Source organism: Cetorhinus maximus, chromosome 12 (assembly GCF_964194155.1).
Source record: "Cetorhinus maximus chromosome 12, sCetMax3.hap1.1, whole genome shotgun sequence".
Classification (NCBI taxonomy): Eukaryota; Metazoa; Chordata; class Chondrichthyes; order Lamniformes; family Cetorhinidae; genus Cetorhinus; species Cetorhinus maximus.
Window position 1 is genome coordinate 99699655 of NC_135890.1, and position 21280 is coordinate 99720934.

Genomic DNA, 21280 nt, shown 5'->3' on the forward strand with positions numbered 1-21280 from the left:
TTCATCAATGACCTTCCTTCCATCATAAGGTCAGAAGTGGGGATATTTGCTGATGATTGCACAATGTTCAGCACCATTTGCGACTCCTCAGATACTGAAGCAGTCCATGTCCAAATGCAGCAGCATCCGGACAATATCCAGGCTTGGGCTGACCAGTGGCAAGTCATTCGTGCCACACAAGTGTCAGGCAATGACCATCTCTAACAAAGGAGAATCTAACCATTGCCCCTTGACATTCAATGGCATTACCATGATTGAATCCCCCACTATCAACATCCTGGGAGTTACCATTGACCAGAAACTGAACTGGACTAGCCATATAAATACTGTGGCCATAAGAGCAGGTCAGTGGCTGGGGATTCTGTAGTGAGTAACTCTCCTCCTGTCTCCACAAAGCCTGTCCACCATCTACAAGGCACAAGTCAGGAGTGTGATGGAATACTCTCCACTTGCCTGGATGAGTGCAGCTCTGACAACATTCAAGAAGCTTGACACCGTCCAGGACAAAGCAGCTCGCTTGATTGGCACCACATCCACAACCATTCACACCCTCCACCAACGAAGCACAGTGACAGCAGTGTGTACCATCTACAAGATGTACTGCAGGAACTCACCAAGGCTCCTTAGGCAGCACCTTCCAAACCCTCGACCACTACCATCTAGAACAACAAGGGCAGCAAATGCATGGGGATACCACCAACTGGAGGTTCCCCTCCAACCCACTCACCATCCTGACTTGAACTATATCACCGTTCCTTCACTGTCGCTGGGTCAAAATCCTGGAACTCCCTCCATAACAGCACTTTGGGTGTACCTACACCACATGGACTGTAGCGGTTCGAGAAGGCAGCTCACCACCACCTTCTCTAGGGTAATTAGAGATGGGCAATAAATGCTGGTCTAGCCAGCGGTGCCCGGATCCTATGAATGAATAAAATAAAATAACGGTGACAGTACTCTGACTGAGCACAGACAATTCATGAAGTGACCACCTTGCTGCAACTCTACTGCAAATATTAAACAATGTGCAAGTTAAATAATTAATGCATCGATTTGTACATTTCCATAAACTAAATTAATCAGTTCAAATATAAATTATTTGAGTTATGATTAAATCTATACTGGCACCATAGCACACCATTAATTCTCATCCACATGGATGAATTGATGACTTACCCGCTAGTAATCAGTTGAGAGATTGCTTAGTTTTACTTAATGAAATTGTTGATTACTTGCTCATATTTGTTTAATTTCTCATTCCACCACATCGACCAGTTTCCTTAATTTCTGCCCGAAGAGATTATACACATTGTTTCCACAGTCGATGCCATTCAGTCATTGTCAGGAAGCTTCGCTTGGTTCAAAGCTCCTAAACAAAGGAGGAAGAAGATGGTGAAGATAAACAAAAGGGTAAAAAAAACTGTTGAGCGCAGGTGTTATAATCATTTTAGCACTGTGGATTGATATGTTATCAATGGAAGCATCCTGTTGTAGAGGCTCCATCCAGCTGCAGTATTAAGAAACCTCTGTTTGTTTTTGTTCTAGATTTCCAGCATCCGTAGTGTTTAGCTTTTATCTCTGTTTGTAACAATTACCTGTATTTTCATAAATGGACAGAATCCTATAAAAGCAGCTAATATAGTTACCCAATCTTTCTTCCAGGTACCATAACTCATCCCATCTTCCAAAAAACAGGATGTTAAAAAAAGTAATGAAAATTGATGATTGCATAGATATAAAGTGCACCTAAATTATTAACCCTCAGTAAATTAGGAACTTCATAGCTGTCTCTAAATGCTTCTCATTGAGATAAATTGGAAGAATTCTCATCCCAAGCTTCTCTGCTGCATCTCTTTCAACCTTCAGAAAACATTTAAAAATCAAGATATTTAATGTCACCTTCAGTCACCTCCACTGGCTGTTCTTTCTTACCTTCCATGGGAAAACCTCGACTTTGTGAGGCACTTTGTGCTGTTTTCTGCATCAACATAGAAACTAGGAGACATTCGGCCCTTTCAGCTTGCTCCGCATTCAATATGATCATGGCTGATACTCTATCTCAACACCATATTCCCGCTTTCTCTCCATACCCCTTGATGCCCCTAATATCCAAAAAATTAGCAATCTCTTTCTTGAATATACTCAGTGACCTGCCTCCACAGCCTTCTGTGGTAGAGAATTCCACAGATTGACCACCCTCTGAGTGAAGACATTTTTCCTCATCTCAGTCCTAAATGGCCTGCCCCGTACCCTGAGACTGTGGCCCCTGGTTCTAGATTCCTCACCCAGAGGAAATATCCTCCCTGTATATAGTCCGTCTAGCCCTGTTAGAATTTTATAGGTTTCAATCAGATTCCCTCTCATTCTTCTAAACGCAAATGAATACAGACCCAGTCGAACCAATCTCTCCTCATACAACAGTCCTGCCATCCCCGGTATCAGCCTAGTGAACCTTCGCTGTACTCCCTCTATGGCAAGTATATCCTTTCTTAGGTAGGGAGACCAAAACTGCACGCAATACTCCAGGTATGGTCTCACCAAGGCCCTGTATAACTGCAGTAACACATCCCTACTTCTGAACTCAAATCCTCTTGCAATGAAGGCCAGCATACCAGACATCCCTAATTGCTTGCTGCACCTGCCTGTTTACTTTCATCGACTGGTGTACAAGGACACCCAGATCCCTTTGTACATCCACATTTCCCAATAAATCATCATTTAAATAAAACTCTGCCTTTCTGTTTTTCACACTGATGTGTATTACTTCACATTTATCCACGTTATAATGCATCTGCCATGTGTTTGCCCACACACACTACTTGTCTAAATCGCCCTGAAGCCTCCTTGCATCCTCCTCACAACCCCGCCCAGTTTTGTGTCGTCACCAAACCTGGAAATATTGCATTTGGTTTCCTCATCCAAGTCATTTATATATATCGTGAATAGCTGAGGCCCAAGCACTGATCCCTGCGGTACACCACTAGTCACTGCCTGCCATCTGGAGAAAGACCCATTAAAGTTTGCTTTTGAATGAAAATTGTTGAAGGGACATTTGAACAGTATTTGTGTTGACATATTATTTTGACGCTGTTATGTCTTGATGTACAATACTATCTGTTTAGGTTTCTGTCTTTAAATGGAAACAGATAAGGATGAAATTGACTTTATAATTGCTTCACTGGGAAAGATGTACTTTGAAAGTGTAGCCACTGTCACAATGTGAAGAAGCACACAATTAATTTTCACACAGCCAGCTCCCATAAAAAACAACAGGATACATGACTGGATAATGTGTTTTACTGATATTGATTGAGGGATAAATGTTGGGCACGACGCCAAGAGAACTCTCTTGCTTTCCTCTAAAACTGCCCTAGGATCCTTCACTTCCACCTGAGCTGACAGATGGGACCTTAGTTGAACATATCATCTAAAAGGTGACACCTCCAACATAATTCCTCAATACCCTGTACTGTGTTGGTGTGTCAGCCTAGATTATATGATCAAGTCTCTGGAGTGGGCCTTTAAGACATGAGACTTTGTGACACAAAGGCAGGAGTGTAACCACTGAGTCCAGGGTCATACCTAACCTCTCCCAACTTCTGTTGAACATCCCTGTTGCACAGTGTGCCGTTTTCAAATCCATCAACCAGCTACCTTGTGGCACCTCACTGAATGAGATTACAAGGGAAGCAGTTTTGTGTTGTGGGTCCACACTGTCGTGCCTTTACATTTTCAACCATTTTGTATATGATTAATATTGAACTGTGACCCGTTCAATTAAATTGAGTTCACAAAGGTTTAAGGCTCGCATGCAGCCGAATCTGAGGCCACAAGTGAGCATTCATGGCAAGCCAGACAGAGTATAGTGTGAAATGTTACCTGTTTTAGGTTAGACAGTGCGTAGGCCATCTAACTGCCTTGTGTTGGGATAACCTTATTAATTTTGAAAGCAGTAGGAACAGTCACTTTTGCAGGGCATGGGGGTATGAGCCATTGACCTGAAAGATTTAACTCCGTTTCTCTCCACAGATTGCCTGACTTGCTGAGAACTTGCAGCATCTTCTGTTTTTAGATTCACTGTAAATATGATATAATATGATATATGATATATATCACTTTGTTGATTAATTATAACCATTATATCTCTTAAGAGTAAAAATGCTAATTTCATATTTTTACTGTTTAATATAAATTGAGCAATAAAATAAAGATATTTAATAAAATGTGACAATGAGAAGGCTGAGACTGAATTTGCACATGACCTCCTGTGCCCTCTTTCCATGATCATTGTATTGGCTGATGATTACAACAAAACTATCTCTACCCCTCTACACTTGTATGAAAACCAAGTCATTGCTCAGAAAAAGCATTAAATGCTGCCCAAGTGTTGAAGAATAGTAGATAGTGTAATAGAAATTCCAACAGTGCTCACTTGCCTGTACAAAACAACTGAAGATTTAGATAAAAACAAAAACAAAAACAAAAATACCTGGAAAAACTCAGCAGGTCTGGCAGCATCTGCGGAGAGGAGCACAGTTAACGTTTCGAGTCCGAATGACCCTTCAACAGAACAGTTCTGTTGAAGGGTCATTCGGACTCGAAACGTTAACTGTGTTCCTCTCCGCAGATGCTGTCAGACCTGCTGAGTTTTTCCAGGTATTTTTGTTTTTGTTTTGGATTTCCAGCATCCGCAGTTTTTTGCTTTTATCTGAAGATTTAGATAATTGAGCTCAGAAGAGAAACTAAAGAAAATGAAATATTTTCATTTCTATAGCACCCTTAATTTCAGTGCTTCACACTTAATGGATTGCTTTGAAGTGCAGTAGCTATTGTTACGTAGGCAGCCATTTTGCACACAGCAAGATCCCACTAACATCCATGAGTTAAATAGACAACCAATCTGTTTTCGATGATTTAGCTTTATGGAGAACACTGATTAGGACATCAGAAGTGCATAGGATCCTTAATATCCAATTGAGTAGGGATTTAATTTAATATCCTGTCCTACGAAATGGCATTGCAGCACTCCCTCAGGACTGCTCTGCTTTGTCAACCGTAATGGTTTGATCAAGTCCAGGAGAAGGGTTAGGGTTATAAAAACCTAAATGAACATCTAATGGGGGAGAAAAGGAACACGAGGGAAACATGCAAAATTTTAGATTAATGAAGAAATTCCATAATGGCCAAAATTTTGAGAGTCAGCAGCAAAGCAACAATGCTCACTACTGACCTCAAAGAAAGCTATCCACAAAGATCTTTCTGTGATTTCTGTGGCACAGATTTCCCCTTTCCCGATAGCAGTTTAAATCTCAGGGACCCTCAAGTGCACAGCATCAGTGATGTCATCAAGCAGGATAAGCAGCCAATTATACTGAAGTATTGCCACAGACAGGAATTAAAATGCACTTAATCCCTTTACTTTTAATTTGAAGTTTCAGATAGCAAAATCAATAATAATGATTGAATTAAGGTTGAAGCTAAAATAAAGATCAATAAATTTAAACAAAGGTATTATTTTAAAGATATGAGGAACAGGAGCAATTTGACATTTCACAAATATAAATTTAGTTTCTCAGGGGCAGAGGGGGTGTCTAGCAGTAATAATGAAGTTAGTATGCCATTAAATGCCTAGTTACGCTTCATTTAACAAGGGGTAACTTTTTCGAGGATTTTTACAGCAAGACTAACAATGGTTCATAGATTCGTCATTGAATGATGTCTAGGGGAAGGGGCTTCAATATCCTTTGCAGAAACGTAGAACCTCTGCAGAAACATAGAATCATTGACAGCAATGTCTGGCTTTCCAACTTATTCTGTGCATGTGCAGGCTTCCGAAGTTATCATCAGTTTCAGTGGAGTAATGGTGGCGAATGCTGACAGTTTTGGCATTACTATCACTGCAAAATTTAGACCATTCATGTGTTCATAGAGGTATCAACATAGTATGAAAATGCCTATTACAAGCTGAAGAGACCACAAGCTGAACTCAAGTGGAGGATTAAATACTTCATGATCGGAGTTACCAATTTATGGGCCAGTCTGCCACCTGGTGCAGTAGATGTTGGTTGAGTTGAAACATTCAGCAAGGAAAAGAACCTGTTCTCAATATACTGCAGAACAGTGTAATAGGCTTGGTACAAGTCAAAAAAGGATAAACAAACTGACACATAACTTAAGACATCAAAGCTACAATGAGAGGTTGAAGAACTGAGATTGTTTACTCTGGTGGTTAGAACTCTTAAGAATGACGATATTCAAAGTTCTGAAGGGAATATATAAATTGGATCCTGACAATATGTTGGTTAGCTAAAGTTCTAAAACCAGGGGAGACAGGCTGGATCTTACAAGGAACACCAGGGCCTTTATTCTTGACTGAGAATTCTGCCAGAGTGAATCCCTGGCTGCAAGCACTGCCTCCTATGTTGTTATCATTGTGGGGGATGGTGGATTTCCAGCCAGCAGTGCATATGCGCTTGCTTTCTGCCATATTGGTGTCTTACTAGGCTGCTTAGCACCTGAATTTCTAGGACAAAGCCTCTATAATTAGACACATCCAATTTAGTTAAATGGGCTTCAGGAACTAACAAATTAAGTGCACTTCCAATCTAACTGCTTTGATTCATAATAGAGAATGAGAAAATTGCTACATAGGTCCTGAAAATTAATTCCAGATCAAAACATTCAATAAATAATGGAATATGTGGCAATGCACAGAGATGTGAGAAAATCCACAAGTTCCATGGTTGTGCATTCTCTTTGCCTCTATGATGCCTAATCACTTAATTTTTGTGCTGGGTCCATGTATTTATTTTATTTATTTATTCTCAGGATGTGGGTATCGCTGACAAGGCTGGCATTTATCGCCCTTCTCTGGTTGGCCTTGGGAAAGTTGCAATGGGCCTTCTCTTGAACTGCATCTGTCCATCTGGTGAAGGTTTATTTATTTGTGACTCTAGCTGTCTTTGGAAGGTAGGTTTTCACTCCTGCAAGGTTTAGTGATCTGTAATCCCACCGTTCATTCCTAACTTTTGGGTGAGCTTCCTTCTCCAACTGTTAACCAGAATGATTTATCTTAGCTTCTAAATATCATTAAGCTGGAGCAATGGGCTGGTTTATTATGGAGGCTGTTTCTGTCATAAACAATAAAGGGAGCCGTGAGCTCAGAGCACTGCTGGAAGGTGGTTTCGTTTTACTGGCGGCAGATGTGCCGAGTCCTGCTAAATTCATTTTAAACGTCAATAACAATAGGCTCTTTCAAATTCATTTCACCATTGAGGCCTTCCTGACTGTAAACTTTCCTAGTCAGCCATTGCAATTAAAAGGCTACCGTGTGGATGAAAAAATACATTTGAGAACGTTAAAGAAAGAAGGAACTTGTATTTATGTAGCACCTTTCATGACCTCAGGATGTCCCAAAGTGCTTTACAGCAAAGGAAATGCTTTTGAAGAGCAGCTACTGTTGTAATGCATGGGAAACATGGGAACCAATTTACACGCAGCAAACTCCCACTAACAACAATGTGCTAATTACCAGGTAATCTGTCTTTGTCATGGTGGTTGGGAGATAGATATTGGCCAGGATACCAGGCAGATCTCTCCTGTTTTTCTTCAGATGGTGTCATGTCCACCTGAAAGGGAAAGCGGGGATCTTATTTGAAAAGCTTTACAACCCAAACAAGATGTGCGGTAATTTTGTGACAATGTAAGTGACACAATCATGAAACTATAACATTGTGTTATGTGTTAACGGACACATGATTTACATCTGCTAAATATTTTGCCATGAAAATCATGCTGTCTTACTATTCAGTTTAACACCTGTAGCTGACTGCATCTGCAGACAGAAACGACAAGGTCATTTTTCGGATTCTGTGCTGTTTTAGGGACAGCTTGCCCACTGGCTGCACATATTGGGAAATGCATTTTCACAAAATCATCTTTTATTAATCAAAAAATTACTGTTGGCGACGTTAGTAGACAAATATTTACCATCTTCCCATAAAATCTTTCGACTTGTTGTTTCAGTGGAGGTGTTAATCTGTTTAAAATGTCTGGCTTTTCAAAAGCTGACAGAGGAGTGAAAAGAAAGATTTGTGGATTCACTTAGCCCCTTTCACAACCTCAGCATTTCCCAAAAGTTTTACAGCTAATGAGGTACTTTTAAAGTGTTGTCACTGTTGTCATGCAGGAAATACAGCAGCCTATTTGCATGCAGGAAGCTCCCGCAAACAAAAGTGAGATCACCTGTTTTTGTGATGTCATCCAGGACGCCAGGAGTAACTCCCCTACTCTTCAAAGTAGTGCTATGGAATCTTATACATTAATCTGAGAGGGCATGCTATAGGGCCTCGGTTTAACATCACATCTGAAAGGTGGCACCTCCGACAGTGCAGCACTCCTTCAGTACTGCACTGGATGTCAGTCTAGGTTTTGTGATTAAGTTTCTGCAGTAGGACTTGAGTCAGAGGCAAGGGTGCTACTCACTGATCCACAACTGACACAAAGGATGCAAGGGTAAATATTGATGTAACGAGGTTTATACACTGATACGTTCAAAACTAGAAAGTGTCCTGCACACAAGATATGGGGGAAATTTTCACCAAATACATTTAGCATTAAAAAGTCTCCAAGATGGACTATTAAGCTGTAAATTCAGTTTAGCCCATATTTAGCGTAAGGAGCTTTCTTGGTTAAAAAAAAAAATGTCGAAGCCAATGTTAGGAACTGTGACCTGGAAACTTATTAAACATTTGATTTTTAAAAAAATAATTCTTGGGATGCAGGCATCCCTGGCTATGCCAGCATTTATTGCCCAGCCCTAATTTCCCTTGAGAAGTTGGTGTTGAGCTGCCTTCTTGAACTCCTGCAGCCCATATGCTGTATGTACACCCACAGAGCTGTTAGGGAGGGAGTTCCAGGATTTTGACCCAGCGACAGTGAAGGAATGGCAATATATTTCCAAGTCAGGGCGGTGAGTGGCTTGGAGGGGAGCTTCCAGGTGGTGGTGTTCCCATGTGTCTGGTGCTCCTGTCCTTCTAGGTGATAGCAGTCGTGTGTTTGGAAGGTGCAGTCTAAGGAGCCTGGGTGCATCTTGTAGATGGTACACACTGCTGCCACTGTGCGTCAGTGGTGGAGGGAGAGGATGTTTGTGGATGGGGTGCCAATCAAGCGGGCTGCTTTGTCCTGGATGGTGTCAAGCTTCTTGAGTGCTTCTTGATTGCTGCTAAAAATGTTTGCTAGTAAAGAGGCTGCACAGTATTAATCGCCAATGCTTCAACTAATGCTCTTTCCTAACAGTTGTTTGTGAATAAACATTGTGTTGATATTGATTTCAAGTGCTACTACTAAGGATAGTAAGGATTTCAGATTCGTTGCTGCTGGAGTTTTGAAGAGGAACACTGAAACAGAGCAAGAGGCTTCGTGGGACACTTTGTCAAGACTTCACCGATGCTTGAGCAACATTTATTCTGGAAATTTTCTGAGAACTTCACCCAAAAGGAGTAAATGCTTTGCTACTTCATCATGCAGGACACCCCATAGAATCACCAGGAGAAAGGGAGTGCTTGGCCATCAGCATCGTGCTGCAGTTCCCTTGATCTGGTTGGTGAATGGGAACCATGGAACCACAGAAACGTTACGGTGCAGAAAGAAGCCATTCAGCCCCATCGTGTCGGCACTGTCCAAAAAGAGAAAAAAGAAACTAGCTGCTCGTTTTAATCCCACTTTCCAGCACCTGGTCTGTAGCCTTGCAGGTTACAGCACTTCAGATGCAGATCCAGGTACCTTTTAAATGAGTTGAGCGTTTCAGCCTCAACCACCAACTTAGGCCGTGAATTCCAGACACACACCACCTTCTGGGTGAAAAGGTCTTTCCTCATGTCCCCTCTAATCCTTCTACCAGTCACCTTAAATCTATGCCCCCTGGTAATTGACCCCTCAGCTAGAGGAAACAAGTCTTTCCTATCTACCCTATCTAGGCCCCTCACAATTTTGTACACTTCAATTAGGTCAGCCCTTAGCCTCCTCTGTTCTAAGGAAAACAACCCTAGCCTATCCAACTTCTCCTCATAGCTGCAATTTTCAAGCCCTGGCAACATTCTTGCAAATTTCCTCTGCACTCTCTCCAGAGCAATTATGTCCTTCCGGTAATGTGGTGATCAGAATTGTACACAAAATTCCAGCTGTGGCCTAACCAGCATTTTATAATGTTCCATAATTACATCCCTGTTTTTGTATTCAATATCTCACCCAATAAAGGAAAGCATTCAATATGCTTTCTTGACCACCTTGTCCACCTCTCCTGCCACCTTCAAGGACCTGTGGACATGCACTCCAAGGTCTCTCACTTCCTCAACCCCTCTCAATAACAACCAGTTTACTGAGTATTCCCTTGCTTTGTTTGCCCTCCCCAAATGCATTACCTTGCACTTTTCCAGACTGAATTCCATTTGCCACTTCTCCACCCAGTCAACCAAACCATTGATATAATTCTGGAGTCAGCAGGTATCCTCTTCACTATCAACTGGACCACCATTTTTTGTGTCATCTGCAAATTTCCCAATCATGCCTCCCGCATTTAAGTCTAAATCATTAATATATACAACAAACAGCAAGGGCCCCAACACTGAGCCCTGTGGAACACCACTGGAAACCGTTCTCCATTTGCAAAAACACCCATCCACCATGACCCTTTGTTTCCTGTCACTGAGCCAATTTTGGACCCAACCTGCCACCTTCCCCTGTATCCCATGAGGTCTCACTTTCCTGACCAGTCTGCCATGTGGGACCTTATCAAATGCTTTACTGAAATCCATGTAGACAACATCCACTGCGCTACCCTCATCAATCCTCCTTTTAATTTCCTCAAAAAATTCTATTATGCTAGTAAGACATGATCTTCCCATAACAAAACCATGCTGAATATCCCTGATCAATCTGTGCCTTTCTAAGTGACAGTTTATCCTGTCTCTCAGAATTGTTTCCAATAATTTGCCCACCACTGAAGTTAGACCGACCGGCCTACAATTTTCTTGCCTATCCCTTGCACCCTTTTTAAATAATGGTACAACATTTGCAGACCTCCAATCCCCTGGGACCTCGCCTGTATCTAGTAAGAATCGGAACATTACCCTCAGAACATCTGTTATTTCCTCTCTGGCCTCCTTTAACAGCATGGGATACAATCCATCTGGCCCTGGTGATTTATCCACCTTCAGGGGTGCCAGTCTGTTATGTTTCTTCCGTCGGGTCGCTTTGCTTGTGAATACGGCTGCACATCTAACTACCGGTGGGTAAGTTGGGAAGCAATATACTGCAGATGCAGAGACCAATATAAGATGAAGCACATGCTGTTAATTTACACAAGTAACTGAGCACTAACACAATATGTGCTTCTCCTACCACACCCTCTTCTAAACTACTGATTAACATTGTAGCCTGCGCTACACGTCAGTTGGGTAATGTAGTCATGTGATCAATCTGCTCAGATTCTCTTAAAGGTGTATTGCACCTCAGATTACCACATCCCTCCACCCTTCACTCAGAAGTACAATTTATAATCTTTACAATATATCAACTATTTACACAAATAAACTATTTACAAATTCAGTCTCTCTGGAGGCTTCTTCAAACGTGTCGAACATCATAATTCTACGGCTTCAGATGATTTATCCGAGGCCTCCCTCTCAGGGTTCATCTGTCCACTAGGCTCTCCAGTAGGAACCTGTAAATTTGCCTCTTCGACTCTCTCATGCTCAGCAGATCCTACAGGCACTTCCAAACCAAAGGGAGTTCCTTCTACATGTGGTGTAGACTCCAACGGGAATGCTTGCACCCTCTTTCGGTCCCAATCACATGCACTCCTGCTGCCCCTCCCCTTCAAGTTCAACAATATGAAGGTCAACTGTCGGGAAGGTTCTCAAATTCAGGATGTGGGCAAATTCAACGTGGTATGATCAGCTTCCCGTTGTGTAAAAATAAAATTTCGGGGCCTTGTCAGTAATTCTGCTTTCTCTTCCTACTTGTATGCTTTTGATGGGTTTTCTTCTTGGCAGTGCTGACTTCAATCTTGGCCTTCTTTTCAATTTCCCTATTGGTCAGACTAGGCTCAAGTATAAGCTCAACTTGAGTGAACTCAGTGGTTGAGTCTTCCAGCTTTCTCGTCTGTAAGTTCCTTTGAAAACTCAGGGGTCTCTATGTTTAAAGCTCCTTGGCTTTCATGTAGCTGATTCTTCAGCTGTTCCATTTTTTTTTTATATTTGTTAATTGTTCCCTGGAGAATTAAGCATTGTTGTGTTTCCTCGACTAATTTATTCTTCATCTCGGCCAGAGATATGCTGAATTCTTTCTGTTCTTCCTCATACCTTTTTAGTAGTACGATTTGGGACCTGAGGGAATCTTGCAATATGCGAAAGTCCTTCAGCAGGTTTTCTTTTTCTTTTTGGAGGTTACTGACTTCAACTTGAACTCTGTCCTGAAGCATCACCTCTACATGTTCCTTTTGTTGAGTCTTTACATGCTCCTTTTTCCAAACAGTAACTTTTCCTGCTTCTAATTGAGATCTCAATAGTCTCTCAAAATTAATCTCTCTTAACCAGTTTCTTCCAAGGAGAATCAGTCCACTGCCTGCTATCAATCACTATTAGGGGTAGATTAACAAACTGATTTCCATGCTGTACTGGAACATTGCATATACCTCTTACTCGTATATCTTCACTAGTATACGTCTTTAATTTAGCATCTAAATTTTACCGATTTAGTGAGTAGCCTCCTCCATTCAGATATTTGAATGTATGTTCCCCTATAACTGTCGTGGATGCTCCTTTATCCACCTCCATTCAGATGGGCTTTTCATTGACTCCCACTGCCATGTAGATTGGCTCTGTTTCACCGATTTTTAAGTTGTGTAGTGAATAAATATCTGAATCTGTTCCTTCTGGTTCCTCTAATATGTGGATTTCACGATTTCTACCTTTTTGTTTAAAATTTTGTCTCAATCTGTCTTTACAATATCGCACAATGTGCCCATTGCAATGGCAGTAGAAACACTCGGTTCTTTTAAATTGTTGTTCGTTTGCAGGCTGTCTGGTTCCACTTCTGCCATTATTAATGTGGGTTTTCTCTGTTAAACCATTGCCTTTTGCTGGTCTGTTAATGGTGGCTGTTTCCCACCTTTCCACGAAGTCCTGTGCTTCCGCGCCATTTCTAACCGGTGCCTCCCTCCCGACGTGAAGGATGGCGCCATTTTGTGCTCCCTTGTTTGCTTCTGAATCCCTGACCGCGCTTTCCATTGCGAGTGTCAACTCCAGCGCCTTGCTGAAGTCTACATTCGTTTCTGACAGCAACTATTTTTGAATGACATCTTCATTAATCCCGCATACTAATTGGTCTCTTAACATGTCATTGATCGATGTCCCGAACTCACAGTGCTCTGTCAGTTGTTTTAAGGCTGCTACATAGCAAGCGACTTTTTCCCAGGGGCACGACACCTCGAATTAAATTTAAAACGCTGCGTTGTTACCAAGGATTTCAGCTGAAAATGGCTTTTCACAAGATTTACCAACTCACCAAAGCTCTTGGAATCTGGGGCCTTGGGTGCCGTTAGACTACGAATTAGGCCGTATGTTTTACTGCCACATGTCGATAAGAGGCTTGCCTGCCTCTTCTCCTCCCCCGATATGTCATTGGCCAAAAAGAACACGAGGTGTTCAATATAATGTGACCAGCCATCGGTGGTCTGATGAGACGGTTTGATACGGCCAAACTGTGGCACATTGGAGGGAGATAACTTCGACGACTATGGAGAGGGCTGTATCTACAATCGGCCTGCAAGGCATGGCTGATTCACTTCTATGGAATTTTCACGGCTTTCCTTGATGTCGTAGGAGGAGGGTGAGGAGAGTAAAGAAGGCATGGAGGGCAAGGAGGGAGAAGAAGGAGAGGAAGTGTCCCCCTTCCCCTTACAGACACAGGATATTCCTCCTCCCCTGGCCCTCCCTCACTAGGATCTCCAGTGCTATTAACCAAGAATCTTTGTCCCATCTCTCTCTGTCCCTGAACCATCCCATAATATGCCACTATGTGGCAAGCAGCCTGTTCCATATGTTCAATGGAAGAGGATGTGAGGAGCTAATACACACACACATGAAAATTGCGCCAATCACCCTCAAAGTATTAACCCTGCATGTTTCTGGCAGTGTTTGTTGTCAACGCCATGCATGAGCAGTTCTAGTGTTTTACTCTGGGCTGGGTTTAGGAGCATGGGGCAGCATTCCGGTTCAGAAACCAGGAAGGGTGGATTTCTTTGGCCATCCTTGAGTTTCAATTCCTGCCAGTGTAAAACATCTTTATGTATAAAATTAGGAAAGGGAAATAATAAATTAGGCATTTAATGCAACATTAAACGTTACAGGAATGTTCATCTATAATGAGCTGGGGTAGGGAGCTGGAAAACTCCAGCCGGTGTTCTGGTTTAGCCCCTCTGGGCAAATTCATATTATGGTAATCAGAAATTAGGACCAAAATTAAATGCCAAATCCAGACTTTCGAATCGGCTGGTCTCATTAGCACTGCACCCATTTAGCGTCTGTTATCACTCTTTGGCCGAAATAAATCTTTTTGGGGGAGAAATTTGTTCATGCAGCGATGCTTCAAGTGGCATTATGCAGACTTGTGTTGATTCCCCGGGGGCAGATAGCAGCACAGGTCACTCTACATGCGACTTGCCCATGTCTCCTCATTGACATCATTGAAGACACCTGTACAGGTGGAGCAGGTAGCATTCCCATGACACAGCATGTCACTGCTCAAACACAGCATGAAGCAGAGCTTCGCGAATGAATTTCTTCTCCTGTGTACCTTAAAATACCCTTCTTCAAATGTTTAAGTCAATAGTTAGCTGGCTTCATGTGTTCATGGGAATTCCCTTTAGCTTTATTTTAATGAAGACATTAACCCCAAAGCTTTAACACTAAATAGAGGACATATTAGATGCTAACGAATTCATTACTAATGTTCTACAGCTTGAGTTTTTATTTTCTTCCTGTTGGCTTTTTTACCAATCACAACGCGAAGAGAAACCAATGGCAGCGAATCAAATTAATGACATTTGTGAAGGGTCTGCATTGGCAAAAGAGAGTTGTTCCTTGTGAGTGATGAGAGGCTGGGTAAATTGGGTTTATATTCTCTGGAGTTTAGAGGCAATTTCATTGAAACATACAAAATTCTGAAGGGGCTTGACAGGGTGGGCGCTGAGAGATTGTTTCAATTGATTGGGGAATCTAAAACACGGGAGCACAGTCTCAGTTTAAGGGGCCAATCATTTGAGACTGAAATGAGGAGAAATTACTTCACTCAAAGGGGTTGTGAATCTTTGGAACTCTCTACCCCAGAGGGTTGAGGATGCTCCATCGTTAAATACATTTAAGGCTGGGATAGATAGATTTTTGGTCTGTTAGGGAAGATATATTGGTGGGGGGGGGGGGGGGGGGGGGGGGGGGTGGGCTGCGGATGGGAAAATGGAGTTGAAGCTTGAGGTCAGCCATTGTGTTGACTCAATGGAGCAGACAGGTTTCGTCAAGAAACAGTTAAACTTTATTACAGAGACATTTGCACGCGCGACCAGGTCTCTCATTGGAAAAAACTCCAACCCCCAGATTGCCCACGCTAAGAGCTCACTGTTTGGAGTCCACACAGTATATCACCTGACCCGTGATTAGCAGGAGGGAGTCATTATACATCCAGTTACCACATTTCCTCCCCCTTTAGTTTTTTACAATTACTCTTTACAGAAAAACATATTAACAATCCGACAAACATATACAATTTCAGGTGATTATAAATCAAGTCTCTGATGTGCTCTTCTTATATGGCTAGAATGCATTTGTCAATAGTTTATTCTTCAGCCCCCTAATTTTTATGTTTGATACTCCCCTTCATCTTTTTTTGGTATGTATTATAGCACAGAATTGTAGATGAATGCAGGTGATTATAAATCGAGTCTCTGATGTGCTCTTCTTATATGGCTAGAATGGCATAGCTTTACTACTGGACGTTCCTGAACAGGATCGACAGGATCTGGAGCTGCACTATGAGACACATCTTCGGAACTGGGCAGTTCAGGATTGGGCAACTCTTCTGAAACATGTGGAATGTCTGTTCTATGTCATCACACACCTCAGAAGTCAGCGGTTCAATGTTAACCACAGGTTGATCAGTTAATTGTTGGAATGTCTCTCTGGCACGGATGTGATCTACGTGCTTTTGACTGATTCTATTTCCCACTTGTACTTGGAAAGATAATGGACCAGTCTCTAAAACAATGGTCCATCGGAGCCCAACAGGGTCCACTGCCGAAATTTCACACGTATACCATGTCACCTACACTGTGCGAGCTTTACTGTGTGTGTCATGGTTAAATTTCTGATTACTCTGGTTCTGCGCTATCTTCCCTTCTAAATTTGGAAACACCAAGTGTAAACGTGTACGCGGATGGCGTTTCATAAATAACTCCAACGGTGTTGAACCCATAGTCGAATGTGGCTTTGTACGATAACTGAAGAGAAACCAGGAAAGTCAAGATTCCAGAGTGCCTTCTGATAACTTTTTCATACCAGACTTAAAAGTTTGTACTGGTCTCTCGGCTAGACCATTCAATGAGGGATGCCAAGGGGCTGTTTTAATATGTTGGATTCCATTCAGATTCATAAATTTCTGAAACTCGGTACTGGTAAAGGCTGTACCATTATCAGAAAAAACAATTTCAGGTAAGCCATGTATGGTGAAAGTTTGACGTTGGCGATTTGACTTCATATGCATCCATCCATTTTGAATGCACATCTGCAATTAACAAGAACATGGTACCTAAGAATGGTCCTACATAATCCATATGTAATCGATACCAGGGCTGACCAGGCCACTCCCACAGATGCAGGGGAGCTGAAACAGGCAACTTCTGTTGTTGCTGACAGTGTAGACGGTGCCTGACCATGCTTTCAAAGTCACTGTCAATGCCTGGCCACCAGACATAGCTTCTTGCAAGCGTTTTCATCTTTGGAATGCCTGGATGCACACTGTGGAGCTCTGTCAAGAGTGATTCTCTACCTTGTGATGGGACGACAACTCTTGATCCCCACAACAAAATTCCATCTTGACAGCTTAATTCCACATTTCTGATGAGGAATGGTTTCAATTCTTCAGATACAGGCGAGCTTGGCCATCCTTGCAAAACAAAGTCTCTGATTTTCAACAATATTGGATCTCTGTTCATCCAATTTCTAATTTGTTTTGCATATACAGGCAAAGAATCTAAGAAATTCAATAATAGCATTAATTCTTGTGGAATGGGAGTATTTACAATCCTATCTGGTAACGGGAGATGACTGAGCGCATCTGCATTTGCAATGTGTAAGCCAGGACGGTACATAAAAGTATACTCGTACACAGATAATGTCAGAGCCCAGCATTGTATTCTTGCTGATGCTATTGGCGGAATGGCTTTGACCTTGCTGAATAAACCCGTTAATGGTTTATGGCCCAACACAATATTAAAATGTCGTCCATGTAGGTACTGGTGAAACTTTTTACACCAAATACTACTGATAATCCTTCTTTTTCTAACTGAGAATAGCTCTTCCCGGCTTGGGAAAGGGTTCTCGAGACATAGCCAATGGGCCTTTCTGATCCATTTTCCATTCTATGTGATACCACAGCTCCTTTGTCATTAGGAGAAACATCACATGTTAATACCAGCTCTTCCGATGGGTTGTAGTGTACCAATAAACACGATAAATGCAGCAATTTCTTTGCTTTCACAAAGGCTCCTTCCTGTTGTGAACCTCATGACCAACAGTGGTTCTTTTTTTAGCAGTGAGTGTAATGGTGCCAAAACAGTTGATAGGTTGGGTAAGAAGTGGCTGTAGTAGTTGATCATACCCAAGAAGGACTTGAGTTCGGTTACATTGGACGGTGAGGGTGCATCCTTTATTGCCTGAACTTTATCTTCTACTGGATGCAAACCCATGGCGTCCACCCTCTGACCCAGGTAAGTAACGTCTGGTGCTTGAAATGGGCGTTTTTTCTTCTTTAACCGTACACCGGCTTCCATGAACCTTTTTAGCACCTCCTTCAGGTTGGCCAAGTGTTCAGTCTTGGCTGACCTCGTGATCAGAACATCATCCAGGTATACTACTGCTAGGGGAAGCCCTTACAAAAGACTCCCCATTGTTCTCTGGAAAATAGCGCATACAGACGAGCCTCCAAAGGGTAGACGAGTGTACTGATAGAGACCCTTGTGTGTTAATAGTCATGTATTCTCTCGATGTACTATCCAGTTCTAATTGTTGGTAGATGCGGCTCATATCCAATTTTGGATAGGACTTGCCTCCAGCCAGCTTGGCATTTAAGTTGTCTATCCTTGGAATGGGATACTTGTCTAGTTTTGCTGCCTTATTTACGGTTAATTTATAATCCCCACAAATGTGTATGGTGTGGTCAGGCTTAACCACTGGAACTATGGGTGCAGCCCACTCCGAGAATTGGACAGGTTGGATGATGCCCAACTTTTCTAACCTGCACAGCTCTGTATCCACCTTTTCTTTCAATGTTTAAGGCACAGGTCTGGCTTTAAAGAAACATGGCGTCGTCTGAGGGTCAACACGTATCGTGGCGTGCATGCCTTTTAACTTCCCTAATTCATCCCGAAAAACCATGTTGTACTTCCTTCAAAGTTCTGGGATTCTATCTAATATTATGTGAAATATCTCAGACCAGCCGAGTTTGATCTTCTGTAACCAATCCCGACCTAAAAGACTGGGTCCCTCTCCTTTCACTATTATTACAGGCAGTTGGGCTGTCTGTTGTTTTTAAGAGACTGGGACAGTGGCGATGCCCTTTACTTGAATAGATTCTCCTGTGTAAGTTCTTAATTCAGTGGTTGTCCACTCCAAGTTTATTGGCTGCCTTCCTTCATTAAGGTACCTGAAAGTGTGCTTTCCTACCACTGTAGTTGAGGCATCAGTATCCACTTCCATTGTCAGCAGCTACTCATTCACTTGTACTGTCACCATAATAGGCTCGGCCTTCACAGCAGTCACATTATATAAGGAGTAAACGCTAGAAGCAGCAGCTTCAGCCTTTGATGTACCCATTACTTCTATCATTTTTTTTTGCTGTGTTGCAAACTGCTTCAACTTTGTCTGGCATTGCCTAACCACGTGACCCTCCTTATGACAGTAATGGCATTCTGCCTCTTTAAATTTACAGGTATCTGCTCCGTGGTCACTTCCACATCTATAGCAACTTTGTCTTGAAACCAGTGATGAAATGTTTCTGTTAGGCTTCTTAATGTTTCTCACAGTGGCCATTGAGTCGTGCTGTAATTCTGCAGGTCTGGTTTTCGCACCACGCTCGGCGACAGGTTCCCGCCCAACATGAAGTATGGCGCCATTATCCATGTGTTGCAAAGTCTGTGAGTCCCTTGCAGCACTTTCCATGGCAAGGGAGATTTCAAGGGCACGTTTAAAATCGATATCGACCTCGGCAAGCAACCGGCGCAGTCTGTCGTCGTCTTTGACTCCACATGCCAATCGGTCCCACAGCATATCATTTAAAACGTCTCCAAAGTCACAGTATTCTGTTAACTGTGCCCAAAAAACTCTCACCAGCAGCAATATGTGAGAATGGCCAGAAAATCTGTTTTTTGCAATGTTGATTGAGGTACAAATATTGGCCTGGACACCAGGGATAATTCCCCTGCTCTTCTTTGAAATAGCATCTTTGGACATTTTACATCAGCCCAAGTAGACAGATGGGACCTTGGTTTAACATCTCATCTGAAAGATGGGGCAATAGTCTCTCAGTACTGCACTGGAGTGTCAGCCTTGACTTTGTGCTCAAGCCCTGAAGGGGGACTGGAACCCATAATCTTGTGATTCAGAGGCAAGAACACTGCCAACTGAGCCACAACTGGTGAGAATCCACTGTGATGAATGCAAACCTTGAGCTTATATTTCCAGGATGGCCTTGTGGTGATGGAGCCTCCATATGTCCCTTATAAGGCCAGTGATCTAAAGTGGTGGCCCAGAGGCAGGAACTCTAACTCAGGTGTTACTGCCCTCAGTCGGGACCTAGCGTCACGTCAGTACACCTGGCCTCAAAAAGGTTGCAATTCAAGCCTATCTGGGTGTTCAGGCTGGGGCCACAGCTTAGATTCCTGAAGTAAAGGAGGCAAGAGTGTGGGAAACAGTTATTATTTTAAAGTGCTTTGTGAAGGGAAGGGGAGGGTGGGGCAGTATGAACCATAATCTGCAGCTTTTTGGAGTTGACCTTTCTCCCAGGATGGAATGTTTCCTGCTCAAATTCTGGGGTTATGGTCAGCGCTAGATGGCATTGTAAGTGCATGTCCAAAACATCCAAGGACACTTTTGCAGGGCCCCAATACCACCTCCATTTGCCTTCATCAACATCCCTTACGTCATTTAATTATTCCTGCTTTGCACCCTATCATAGACCTGCTCTATTATTCTTCCCCCCATCCACCCCTGCCATCACCACCACCACAACCCTGGATCTGCGTCAAAACTGTTACATCTGGAACATTCTCCAGTTCTAAAAGGTCACTGAACTGAAACGTTAACTCCTCCTCTCTCCACAGATGCTGCCTGACCTGCTGAGTATTTCCAGCATTTTCTGGATATACTTCAGGTTTCCAGTATCTACAGTATTTTGTCTTTGTATTCGAACCTTTAAATGTTGTTTTGCCACATTTTCTGGTGTCTTTTGCTCAAGTGCCAATGATAGAAATTCCAGATGCTTAATTTTATTTTGTGGTTTTATTCTATCTCCTTATTTTCTGCATTGACCTTTGTGCTGTCATTTTAACCAGAGTGATTGCATTTCTCTCACTTGTCTGTCTTTGAAGTTCAAGCCTTTCCCCCAATAACAATGATTTTCACCATCTGGAATAGGCCGTTTAATTTATCTACTTTGCATCCAGCATCTTTTGGTTTCTGCCTTAACTAGTATCTCAATGTTTCAATTATTCTCTGTGTCTAACTATAAATAGCAGCTAAATTCTCCAACACCTGCCTAGTTTCTGTTAGTTCTGATTGTTTCTATGAAAACTTTATTGTGACTGAACTGCCATATGAGATCTTCACATGCTACGGCTAATCTTGATAGTCAGAAACGACTACAACTGGGACCAGTCGCCCAATCTCTCCTGATTTCTATAGCTCTCCCAATTTGGGACGAGAAAGATGAAATCACCTATTTTCTTTTTTCC

General features: G+C 42.4%; 1 long non-coding RNA gene across 2 annotated transcripts in view; it reads right to left on the bottom strand.

Moving 5' to 3' along the window:
- LOC144687128 (uncharacterized) overlaps window positions 1–21280 on the bottom strand; it is a 62070-nt gene that overhangs the window by 32343 nt on the left and 8447 nt on the right. The window contains exon 1 of one of the 2 annotated variants that reach the window (XR_013578071.1): window positions 1177–1359. The exons of the other annotated variant lie outside the window; for it this stretch is intronic. This is a non-coding gene — a long non-coding RNA (uncharacterized LOC144687128). Of the gene's footprint in view, window positions 1–1176; window positions 1360–21280 lie in introns of those variants that run through there. 2 annotated transcript variants of the gene reach the window in all.